We start from the raw sequence: 12,463 nt of genomic DNA, 5'->3' as shown, positions 1-12,463 counted from the left end.
CATTGTCTGCTAGAGTGCTTAGCTAGGAGTCTGGGGTGATTTGCCTCTGTGAAGCGTCAGTGTGCAATAGAACCTCTAGATTTGGGTGCTTGCGGCCTTTAAACGCGGTGGTGGCAGTTTGTTAAGTTTAGGCGGGTTGGTGCTGTTTGGGGTTTGATTGCATGAGTTAGCAATTATGATCATGATCAATTATGTATTTATTAATATTCACGATAATTTGTAAGCTGATCATATGAAAAATTTGAGAATTTATGTAGTTGTCTAAAAATTTGAGAATATTGCAGGAAATTCTCGAAAACAATGTGAATTTTAAATGGATGTTTATTTCCTTGAATCCTTCTTTTTTTTCCCAAACAGGAAAATGGCATTGGCGCTCATTCTTGAAAATAATAATGTGAAATATAAAAACAATGATGGTATTAACTTCCCCTTGAAATTGTGTGAATTGTGTCAGTCTAAAAAATTCATAAATCTCGAACGTTTGTGGGTTTTAAAAAAAATCTTGATTTTTTTGAGAAAAAAAACAAAACAATCATATACTGCCAAAACACATACATACATCGTGAAAAAAATGAAACATAAAAAAATTTAACTTTTTTCAGAAAACCTTTGTAAATGGGCCCCTAAGGATTTTAGATCTATCATTTAATAAAAAGGTATCGTTTAAGCAAAGGGAAAGAGCAAAAGTTGTTTTACACAGCATAATAAATAGGCCCCAAAATGTATGTCAGTTTGGCAGAATTCTGTAAATCCCTGAATCAGACTGGAAAGCAAAGATTGTGGGGATGCTTCAAATGGGCCTGGACACCAGTGGGCTCTTTAAATTACTTCCCAAGCCTGCTTTTGTACAAATTAACTTCTAGAGGACCTTTTCCCTTAGTATTGCCTTGCATCCTTCACTCACACTCATTAAAGGGGACACAAACTGAGAGAAGAGGAGACAAGAAACCTCCTCATGAATATAACTCAACTGAAATGGCTCTAACAAAGGCCATCAGCGATATCCATGCTGCTAAGGACCAGGGACACTATACTTATACCATACTTAGATTCCTGGATCTCTCTGCAGCATTCAATACAGTTAACCACTGTTTCCGTTTAAAACATCTCCAAATGTGTGGTATCAGTGGTTCTGTTTATCATGGTTGGCATCCTATCTTTCTATGCACACCTTCACTGTAACAGTTTTTGACAATATATCTTGACCTGTTGATCTCTCTGTTTGGGTGACAAGACAAGGGTCTTTCATAGAGCATCTTTACATTCTCTCTATTGGTGACCTTATCACATCTGTTGGCTTCTGCTATCACCTTCTGTTGAAAAAACAAGTAAGCCTTTTTATGTCTTTAAAATTACAACCCCCAGAATAACATACCTTAGTTTCTGAATTCTAAGTTGAAATCTCAAGCTCCTTTCTGTTACTTCCTGGTACAGGAATCAGACTGAATGCAGAGACTAAGGTATGCTATTCTGGGGGGTGTTTAGAGTAATTTTAAAGATAGAAAAAAAGGTTTACTTCTTTAACATTACACTTGACAATGTCACCCTACATCCAAACTACCAAGGCAGGTGTCTGGGGGTCAACTTAGACCCATCCCTTACGTTTCAGCCACATTGCATCCCTTACCAGAACATGCTGCTTCTTTCTAATAAACATTGTAAAAATACATCCCTTACTCTGCCCCTCCGACACTGGTCCAGGCCCTCATACTTTTCAGAATAAACTATTGCAACATATTACTAACTGGTCCCCCTTTAATTACATCTTTACCCTCTTAATTCAATCCTTACTCCTGCTGCCCACCTGCTCACGTGCATCTAAATCACTCACCTCCACCTCACATCTTAGATCTGTCCCCTGGCTTCTGGTCAAGTGGCAAATACTGCAAAACTCTTATCCTGTCCTTCAAAGCCTTTCATGCTTCTGCTACTTTCTATATATATCGACTCTCATCACCTCATACACTTATTCCTGGCCTTGCGCAATCTACTGACTATACAATTCACCAAAACAGAATATGGCGCATATGGGCTTGATTGCGCCCTGCCTCTCTAATTGCTCCACCATCTTGCATCAGGATAGCTTCCCTCTCTTTTCCCATTTCCCACACTTTTCTCTACGCTCTTTAATCATATTCTAGATGAAGCACTTTGCTAGTCTTCCTCTGCAACTTATCCTATGCACATTTAACCAGCCCCTTTTTGATTGTAAGCTCTTTTGGTAAGGGTCCTCATCATATATGTGTATTTCAACACCTAAGCACTTAAGCATAGATTTATCTGTTTATACTGTAATAACCATTCACTTGTCTGTGTTTACACCTTGTAAAGCACTGTGTAAAATAGTGGTGCTATACAAATAAATACATAAATGCAAATACATACAGAAGCCTTACATACAAGGATTTACTTTTGATATTAAGGGGTCAGCAATGCAGCCCATGTCATGCTGGGGTAAGCAAGAAGACGCAGTTGGCTACCAAAACCCACTACATTAATTAGCTGATGTTTTACATTTCAATCACTAGATGGCACAAATGTCTTTAATATACAAAGCAAGTCTTATTGGGGAAAGTTTATAACAGCAGTAACACAAGTGGGCATGGAGCTTTGTTGTCAGCGCCCTCTAACCAAGAGGTCCAGTAAGTTAGTAGTATGAAATCTGATGGTGGTCCTGTTTAGACCATAGTAGTCTAGTACCCTCTTTCAGTTTCCCTTTAATACAGGTTCAGCATCAATACAAAGTATTGTACATATGCACGATTGGCCAAATTGCCATATATATATATATATATATATATTGCTATATGCTATATACATTTCAGCTATTTCTATTGTGATGGGACGGATCTTTCACCAACAAACATTTTTTATGTCCCATTTTTTTCTCTTTTTCATGTTTCTCTCCCCCTCCTTTGAGTAAGTAGGTGCACGTGCACAAAGCATGTCAGACCAGATTCCCGTTTGTGGAGAATTATTGACTTTTTTTGGCAATGACATTATATATCCAGTGTTGTAATCAGAGGGGTTGCCTCTCTTCTTTTCATCTGCAGATTCCTGCCAGCCAAGCCTGGATATGTGCAGAGCAGATCTTTAAATGGATGCAGGCTCACCCTACTTTTAATAAAATGAATAAAAATAGTGTGTTTTAGCAGTTCTTTCATACTTTGATTTCTAAATGTTTATTTCTGGAAGCTGACAGGTGCACTGGGGGTTAATTAGTATTAGCTGCTTAATTTCATTGATATGAGAGGCGTGTTTATCCATAATGCATTATTTTCCCCCTTAATTCCTGTGTAATTGCGGCCATGCAGGGGGTTACATCAGCCACAAATGCATTTAATGTTGCAATTCTGCTACTGCATCAGTAGGTCACAATTCAGAAGAAGAGGCCAGATGGATGCAATGGTGCAACTACATGGCTGTGCAAGGAATAATGTTTGGACACTAATACCTTTAATGAATGGTGTCAACATATTCATTGTTTACATCCAATTTAGCTTGACCACACTTGTGGCTGCATTCTTCATGGAATGTTTCCAAGCATTTTCTCTAGTAATACTTTCTCTGTAAATATCCTGATGCAGTTTGCTGCTTTATAACTTGCTTTATCAAGTTCCTATATTTCCCAAGTATCTACCTTGACCTGACTTCTCTATTCCTTATGGTTTTACCCTAGAGTTAAAATATAATGGCCTCAATTTTTGCATTCAGCTGTAAATTCCTTTTGACAGGAGTAAAGAAGGTCACAGAACAACTTATAGACTTATACGGACCCCCTTATGTTTGTAACTAAAGAAACACATTTATGGATGAATGCTCAGCCGAGAATCTTACACATCTCTCTCTTCAGTATTCCAGAACAACTGCCTGCTTCAGTGACAAAAAGGTCAGTTCAAAGCTAAAAATAATGTGAGAGGTTGTATTTAAATGTCACACAGTAACTGCTGCCCATGTGACTGCTGTGTTGGTAAACATGAAGCCTCTGCATATGTTTACTATTTATGTACTTTGTTTAATTATTACGCAAGAATAATAATAGAAAGGGATAGGGCAAAAAGGCTATTTGCATTGGGATTCTGACAGCAGGGGGGAAACCTTGGGCGGCAGAAATGGAGATTAGATACAAAGGTTTCTTATCTTCTTCCCTCAGCCTGTTGCACCTCTAGGCAGCAATGAATCAATTTCTGAGGTGAAGAACTGATCCCGTCAGGGCTTATGTGACACCATAGTTACCCACATGTGCAGTACCCAAAGATTCGTGCAGTACCCAAAGATTCGTGCAGTACCCACAGAGTACCACTTCTCACCTGTAAACAGCAATGTAACAGTATTACGCACTTAAGCTGCCTATACATGGGCCAAGTCACCACCTTAGTGGCCATTGGAATGGGACTCCTGGTGTCCTGCCCGATCCATATCTATCCAAAAATCAGAAGATATTTAACAGGCATGATTTAAGATACCATCGGGCAAGGACCACATGGGGCTACCATTCAGGTCAGCCTAGTTAGGCCTAGTGGGTACATGGTCAAATTGGCCAAAAGTTTGGCAACCTCACCAAAATAGCAGATCTCACAGTGTTTTGCTGGTTTAACACAATCTAAATAAAGGAGGGCGTTTATTGGCCCTGTTTTAGCCAAGGTGCTTTATAATTTATCAAGTCCTGTCATTTATGAACAGATATTAATATGCAGGATTGTTTTATGCTTTTCATATCGCTACAACATCCATCACAAGTCTACTTGGATTTCTACTCATCACTGAAACTCCTTTCTGGCTTGTTGTCATCTCCTTCATTTGCACTTCAGGTTTGCAGATTTATCTCTAACTCTAGGTGCCCAAGGTCTGAGCACCACTGGGTCATATTTCAGGACAAGGTACAGAAAGTTCTCTTGAGCAATGTTGAAGAGGGAGAGAGTGCCAATATTTTATGGGTTGCCAAACAGCAATGACAACAGTTGTAGACATGCAACTTTTAGTTATCAAAAGTATACGAAACTCATGCATTCGCCTGTTATGATTTTTGCCGATATAGTTGCCAAAATGACAAGCTCAGCATCCTAGAAAGTCTGGCTGTTGCCTGCAGCTTCCTATATTAGCACATAGCAAAGATGTACCAGGAAGCCATACTTTGATGCTACATATAAGTTGCACTGGGGATTCTCTACTACAGTAGTTACACTTTAATGGGCAGTGCAAGCTGTGGTTTCCTTCATGCCCACGTGCTCACCCTTAATAGGCAGATTGTGATTGCCAGACAGGCCCAGATTTGTGGCGAGGCCACAAAGGCCTGGGCCTAGGGCGGCACAATTTTAGGGGCTGCATGCCGCCCCGCTGCAGCAAAATTTTAACATTTTGCGGCCATGTAATTCATGCTTTTAGAAGTTTTCTTTTTTGTTTGTTTGTTTGTACGCACATGAAAATTTTTACTAAAGCGAAAAAATTTGAGGTTTTCATGTTCACCGTTTTTGTTCAACATTTTAATTTGTATGTGCTTTTCATATTAGGATCTTTTAGTAAATGTTCCAGAGGAATAAAATGTGACCTGCATGTGTAGTGGTGGAGGTGCCGGGGCTATTATTTGAATAATAATACATTTGTATGTATCTTTCTTCTTCTCCATTATTCCCTAAAGAGAATTGAAAACTGTCATCACATCTCACCTAGACAATTTTCCATGTCATTATCGTTTTCTATCGCACAAGGGTGCTTTATTCTCATCATGTGGGTGCAGTTTTATATTTCATTTATTTCCTTGGGGTCCTCTACAGAGCTGCAAAAAGGTTTGTGCTCCAGTGAAGAATTCTAAACAAAGGACCATCATTAGTAAATATGTTGTCATAATGTATATACTTCCGCAAAGTGTTTCTTATCTGGGCAGGTAATTTGTCTGCCCTGAAATGGGATAGAGTAGATTTATTGCCCTGCAGGTGATGTGAGTCAGGAATGTACTGACGCTTTTTACAGTAGGACAGGAAATGACAGTCTGCGGTTCAGCAGTACATGCAGTCGTGCATGCAGTTTAATGTTCTAGGAAGAAGTGCCCAAATCACAGAGAACATGATCAATGTATTCACAGTATATTACACACACCCCTACCCCAGACACCATCAAAATATGGGCATATTATCATAACAGTGAGTTAGCTTTTTTCCTATTTATGCACACTGTGAGACCTGCCGCTGTTCAGTGCCTTTGCTTGCTCATGGGCTTGTGAGCTGCTAGCTGTCTTTAGTAGCACAGATATTCTCCCAAAAAACAATTTCCCACCTCCAGCATGGTTCCCTTACAGCACTCTCTGATGGCAAATAAGATAGCCGGTATTTTACAAAGACTATGTTTATTTCAACAGCTATCAATAGGAAAAAAAGGTAACAGTGATTAGTAGCCCAGTTTTATTTTCCAGAAAAGGTGGCACAGGTATGGGATCCCTTATCCGGAAACCCGTTATCCAGAAAGCTCCAAATTACGGAATGCCCGTCTCCCATAGACTCCATTTTAATTAAATAATTCAGAAAATTAAAACTGATTTCTTTCTCTGATTTTTCTCTGTAGTAATAAAACAGTACCTTGTAATTGCAATCCTATTTGGTTTAATTCATGTTTTATTGATTCTTTAGTAGACTTAAGGTATGGAGATCCAAATTACAGAAAGACCCCTTATCCGGAATACCCTTGGTCCCCAGCATTCTGGATAATGGGTCTTGTACCTGTATAGGTATAGTACAGGTATGGGATCCATTATCCGGAAACCCATTATCCAGAAAGCTCTGAATTACGGAAAGCTTTTTTAAATTGATTTCCATGTTCTCTGTAAAAATAAAACAGTACCTTGTATTTGATCCCAGCTTAGATATAATAAATCCATTGGAGGCAAAACAATCCTATTGGGTTTAATTAATGTTTTTTTTATTTTTTAGTAGACTTAAGGTATGAAGATCCAAATTACGGAAAGACCCTTTATCTGTAAAACCCTTGGTCTTGAGCATTCTGGATAACGGGTTCCATTCCTGTATCTGTTATCCGGGATGCCTGGGTCCTGGGTTTTTTTTAGGATAAGGGATCTATCCATAATTTGGATCGCCATACCTTAAGTCTGCTATAAAACATTTAAACATTAAATAAACTCAACCAGATTAATGCAGCTTAGTTACCATCAAGTACAAGTACTGTTTTATTATTAAACAGAAAAAGGGGCATCATTTATAAAAATTTGAACTATTTCCTTAAAATGGAGTCTATGAGAGATGGCTTTCCTATAATTTTTAATGGCAAAGGACCTGTGTAACTGCAGGACCTGCCAATATGGGTTGATTAGTTAGAAATTTCAATGCGCATGGAAGTTGCTGTTAATTAAATATAAAAAATGTAAAACTAAATAAAATGAATCCCAACGTAACCACATACACACATCCCTCCGCAGAGATATTGTTTGATTATGGTCAAACCCATGCCCTAGCACAGTACCATTGAACATCCCATAAGGATACTTTGTGCCTACATAGCAATATCCTGGAACACAATGAAAAATATGTGGGCCTAACACCTGGCACCTGTTTGAGCCCAGAATACTGGAACTCAGCAGGAAAGATGACTGGAACCACAAACGCCCATCCCTATTAAAAAACCGAACTGCTCTTGATAGTCTGATTCATTAGTTCATAGCATCATCCAAACTTTATATTACTATCAGCAGGTTATGACTAACCTACACAAATACAATAGCAAAGCAATATTCTGTGCACCTCCTGGATTTTATGTGAGAAAAAAATCATATCACGCTTGAGATATTACATTCCATTGAAAGCATAACACTTGTAGAAAGTGAGGCTTGCACAAGCGATTCATTTCTGATAAAGGAAAACCACTCTGAGTAATTTCCCTTTCCCATGGTTGAGGAATATGGTGGATGATTCTGATGTGACACAACACTCTTCCTGTACTCTGAATTCAAGTTCACACAGTTCATAATCATGTGAAACATTTTATTTTTGTAGCAATGGGAGGACATGCATTGACTTCTGTGAATATTAGTCCAGGGATATGCTAAGTTGGCTGGACGATTGCAATTTAGACATCCCTAAATCAGACCATTGTTTCCCTAAGACTGGAGAGGCAGACCTTCCCTTTCCCCAAAATGTCTTTTTATTGCCACTGTGTTCCAAATAATGCCTTGCAACCACTACATGAGTGATTTGGACCTTTCTTTTGCAACCACTGTACTAAGTGCCCTGGTTACACAGACACATAGAGGGCTGTTAGAGCGCTCCAAGGCTAAGTAAATGTTGGAATTGCTATTGACATGCCCACAATCTGTGCAAACATAAAAATGGGGTGAAGTAATGCAATGGCTCCTCAATTTACTGGTAACATTTCAGTCCAATTTTTTTGATGACATAAATGTTAGACCATAATACCCATGTCAGGCTAAATCTGATATTGAGGTTCATTACTTATTTCATAGCCTAGCGCTGCCCTCTCTAGATGGACTATCTTAGGAAAAGTGTTCTTTACCCACACCTTGGTCTTACAGGCTGACTGGTCCCTACTGTGGCTTTTGATAGAGGAGAGCTTTCCCAAACCAATACCCATAGACATAAAGACACATAAAAGGATGGGGTTTGGGCATGTGCAAATATATGCACTTGAAAATAATGACTTTGCATGATGACGATGCTGGAATGCAATCGCCACATTTTCCTTGTGGTAAATCTTAGCTTACTGCATGACCACAGGATGTATGTGTGAAGCGTGCAGAATCTCCAATATTTGACCAAAAAAGAACACAGAGGAAGTAGAGTGATAACAATGAGGAAGACACGGATGAGTTAGAAAGGTCAATGTCAGAGACCAAAGGAAGCAGCAGAATTGAGATGAGACTTGTTCTGTTGAGGCTAGGCAGCAGATTAGTACATTCTTAAAAGATCAAGAGCTAGGATACTGAGGTCAAGGAAGGCATCAGTCAAAAAACAGCTAGCTAAATTACTTGTCAGAATGAGGCACTGCCTACAAGACTCAAGATCATCACCATTTATTTATAGCGGCAGCAAGATATGCAGCACTTTACAGAGACTGTCAGTCATTCACAGTAGTTCCTGCCCTAGTAGAACTTACAACAAATAACATACTTATATAAATACAAATATGTTGCAAAATGACACAGCAGAATAAAGGTGATCATCTTGCAAAATGTACAGTTCATATCTTCTAAGGCATGTTGAACAATCCTTACTGATGTGGAAATGCTACAGTTAGGTCTCTTTTAACCTTCAACTTTATGGCAATGTCACAGTGGGTGAATTACAAATGTAATGTAAGGCTCTGCTGGGACTGAAGCCAGGAACTTAACCACTGGGCCAGGTAGCAGCCAGCAAGCTCTTGTCTCTCATTCATTCTATACCTCATCTATTCACCTGGCTTTCCATTCTCTTGGTGAAAGGGATTATACACCATGAAATCCTTAGCCAGGGCTTGTGGCTTTCTAGGTAATCTAAGTACAAGCATGAGAACATTGAAAATATCTTTTGGCCTGACTGTTGGGCTCCAGAGTAAGACCTCAAGCCAACTGTTTAAATCTGGAGGCTGCTAAGTACTAAACAAATCATAGCTAGAGAACAGAGCATGTCACACTATCCTAGAATAGCATGAAACATAATACAAATGTACTAATGCCCTGGTTTAAATACACGTGTTAAAAAAACAAGGCCTAACACTGGGTCTACTTTTCATGAATATGCCAAAAGATTGAAAATCTTCAATTCAATTGTCATTCAACTGCAAATAATTATCACACATTTTTCATTTTAATGTATGCCAAGGAGATTTCTTATTCAGAGTTGTAATTTTGCAGCTTTCTCCCTTTTTCACAAACATCACTGTTTCTCTTTACTGAACTTCTTTTAAAGGACAATATTGTGCATATTACCAAAACAATAAAGCAAGTTTGACTGTTCAGCCTTTGATCTGTGGAGTTCCTGTTCCTCATATTAGGTTAATACCGTTTCCCAATAACAATTTAAAAATTACCATTATTATAAAAGATATTGGGTATGTAGTTTGACAGCTGGAGGGCCACAGTCTGGACAGTTACCTTTCTAATGGCTTGGTCCTGCTGGTAGGTTTTCATCCAGTGACACATTTACTTTTTGTTCCGTTTGTCCTTCAGCACCTGCCATTAATATATCATGCTTAAATCCTGAAGCAGAGGAGCAGAAAGGAGAAGGACAGTAAGATTTATATACCACTATATATATATATATATTTATATACGACAGATACCTGTGAAGAAGAAACTATCTGTAAATTATTACTGCAGTTTAGAGAAAGGTATTAGATTTTTCTTAGCTATTACAGAACACTATAAATGTTACTTAAAGCGCACCTATCTACCTAATAAAGCCTGTAATCTAGTTGGGGGAAACACTAGTTTTTTTTGTAACAAAAGATAGTCCCCACCAACGCTAGGCTCTATCAGCCTGCACCTCTGGAGGGGGGGAAGCAATTTTAGGGTGAAATGTGCCCTTTAAGATCAATTACATTGAGTACTATATAAATTGAAAGGGTGATGAGAAGAATTTGGTATTGTTGGCTGCCATCTTTGACCATGTCACTCTCAGCCTTTATCTTGGTGTTTTATGTGCACTGGCCCAGTTGTATGGCTCAGCTTCCAGTGAACATACACTCTAATTCTTTGTTGTCTGGCATGAGATGAGTAGGTGAATTTTGATACCATTATTTAAAAAGGTATAATGTTTTCAGTCTAATAACTACAGGCCTGTTAGTCTGATAAAGAGATAAGATACTGGAAATTTCAGTACAATAAGTATGTGTATGGATGGTTTAATGCAGGGATCCGCGACCTTTTTTTACATTTAAATGTAAAATATGTTGGAGAGCAACACAAGCTTTCAAAAAGTTCCTGGGTGCCAGTTATGGGCTGTGATTGACTATTTGTAGCCTCTATGCGGACTGCCAGACACAGGAGGTTCTTTTTGGCAGTACACCTGTTTCTTATGCAACCTGACTCCAAGCCAGGAGTTAAAAAATAAGAACCTGCTTTGAGGCCACTGGGAGCAACATCCAAGGGGTTGGTGAGCAACATGTTGCATGCAAGCCAGTGGTTGGGGATCACTGGTTTAATATGTAATAGATTGTGTGCTATAGAGATTAGCTGCAATCTAGAGCTGGGGTTGTAGTGGATGGGATCTACTTAGATTACGGTAGTGTTTGACACAGTACCACACACAAAATTGAATTAAATGAAGGAATATTGGCATACTATATTAAATGAATTTAAACTGTTTGAAATAATATATTACAAAGAGTAAACCAATGTTGTTACTGAATTTCCTAAGGGGTATGTCCCTTTGCTCTTTGATTTTTAATTTATTTATAAATAACATTGAGACTGACATTGCATGTGTTTCTTTTATTTTAGAATGATACTGAAGTATGAATTTATAGGCTTGGTGCAGGATGTTTCCTCTTTACAGAGTGATTGGAATAAACTGGAGGACTTGGCAACAACTTTTCAGCTTTGATAAATAAAACTGGTATCCACCTCGGGATGCTCGATAAATGCTCAATGCATGCTAAATGTAATTATGTTGGGCCTCCTTAATTAAAAAAGATTTTTTAGGGGGGGAGGGTTACTGTGAAAACCAGACTTTGTGTGACACTGTCGAAAGTGTGGTTTTTGGTGCAGGCCCATAGAAAGCATATTAATGGGCTGGAAAAAGTACAGACATATTAAACTAAGCTGGTAAGAAATGCAATGATGAAACAACAAGGAAAACAAAGTTCTCTGGAAAAGTGGCTTTTACAAGGGGACAGGATAACACTATACAAATACATTTGAGGACATTATAGACAAATAGAGTGGGACCTTTCTCACACACCACAGAACAAAGCAAGATAAAAACCTTTTTAGCCTAAAGGTGGCCATACACGAGCAGATACGCTCGCTTGGCGATGTCGCCAAGCGAGCGGATCTTCCCCCGATATCCCCACCTACGGGTGGGTGATATCGGGGACCATTTAGGTAAAAAAAATAATAATCCGATCGTTTGGCCCTGGGGCCAGACGATCGGATTATGTGGGCGGCAATGGGGCAGTCGGATCGGGGACCGCATCAACGAGCCGATGCGGTCCCCGATCCGACCAGATTTTCTAACCTGGCCGATCGAGATCTGGCCAATTTCAGGCCAGATATCGGTCGGCCAGGCCGCTCTGCTCTCCCCATACACGGGCCGATTAGCTGCCGAATCGGTCCAAGGGACCGATATCGGCAGCTATAGTCAGCCCGTGTATGGCCACCTTAAATCTTTGCCTGAAACAATGCTAATGGATATTCCCCACAAGGGTTGTAAGACTGTAAAATGCTCTCCTGGGTGTATAAATACACAGGTATAGCTCATTTTACACTGATCATGACAGTATATCAAGCATTCTAGTGGAATTA

General features: G+C 39.1%; 1 long non-coding RNA gene across 1 annotated transcript; it reads left to right on the top strand.

The window, feature by feature from the left end:
• Positions 1 to 6,354, top strand: LOC116412227. The gene is made up of 2 exons (XR_004223593.1): positions 1 to 3,889; positions 4,741 to 6,354. It is a non-coding gene; the product is annotated as an uncharacterized LOC116412227 (long non-coding RNA).
• Positions 6,355 to 12,463: the final 6,109 nt, after the last annotated feature.

Source organism: Xenopus tropicalis, chromosome 7 (assembly GCF_000004195.4).
Source record: "Xenopus tropicalis strain Nigerian chromosome 7, UCB_Xtro_10.0, whole genome shotgun sequence".
Lineage (NCBI taxonomy): Eukaryota > Metazoa > Chordata > Amphibia > Anura > Pipidae > Xenopus > Xenopus tropicalis.
The sequence above is the reverse complement of the archived record's forward strand: the minus strand, read 5'-3'. Positions and strand labels throughout refer to the sequence as shown.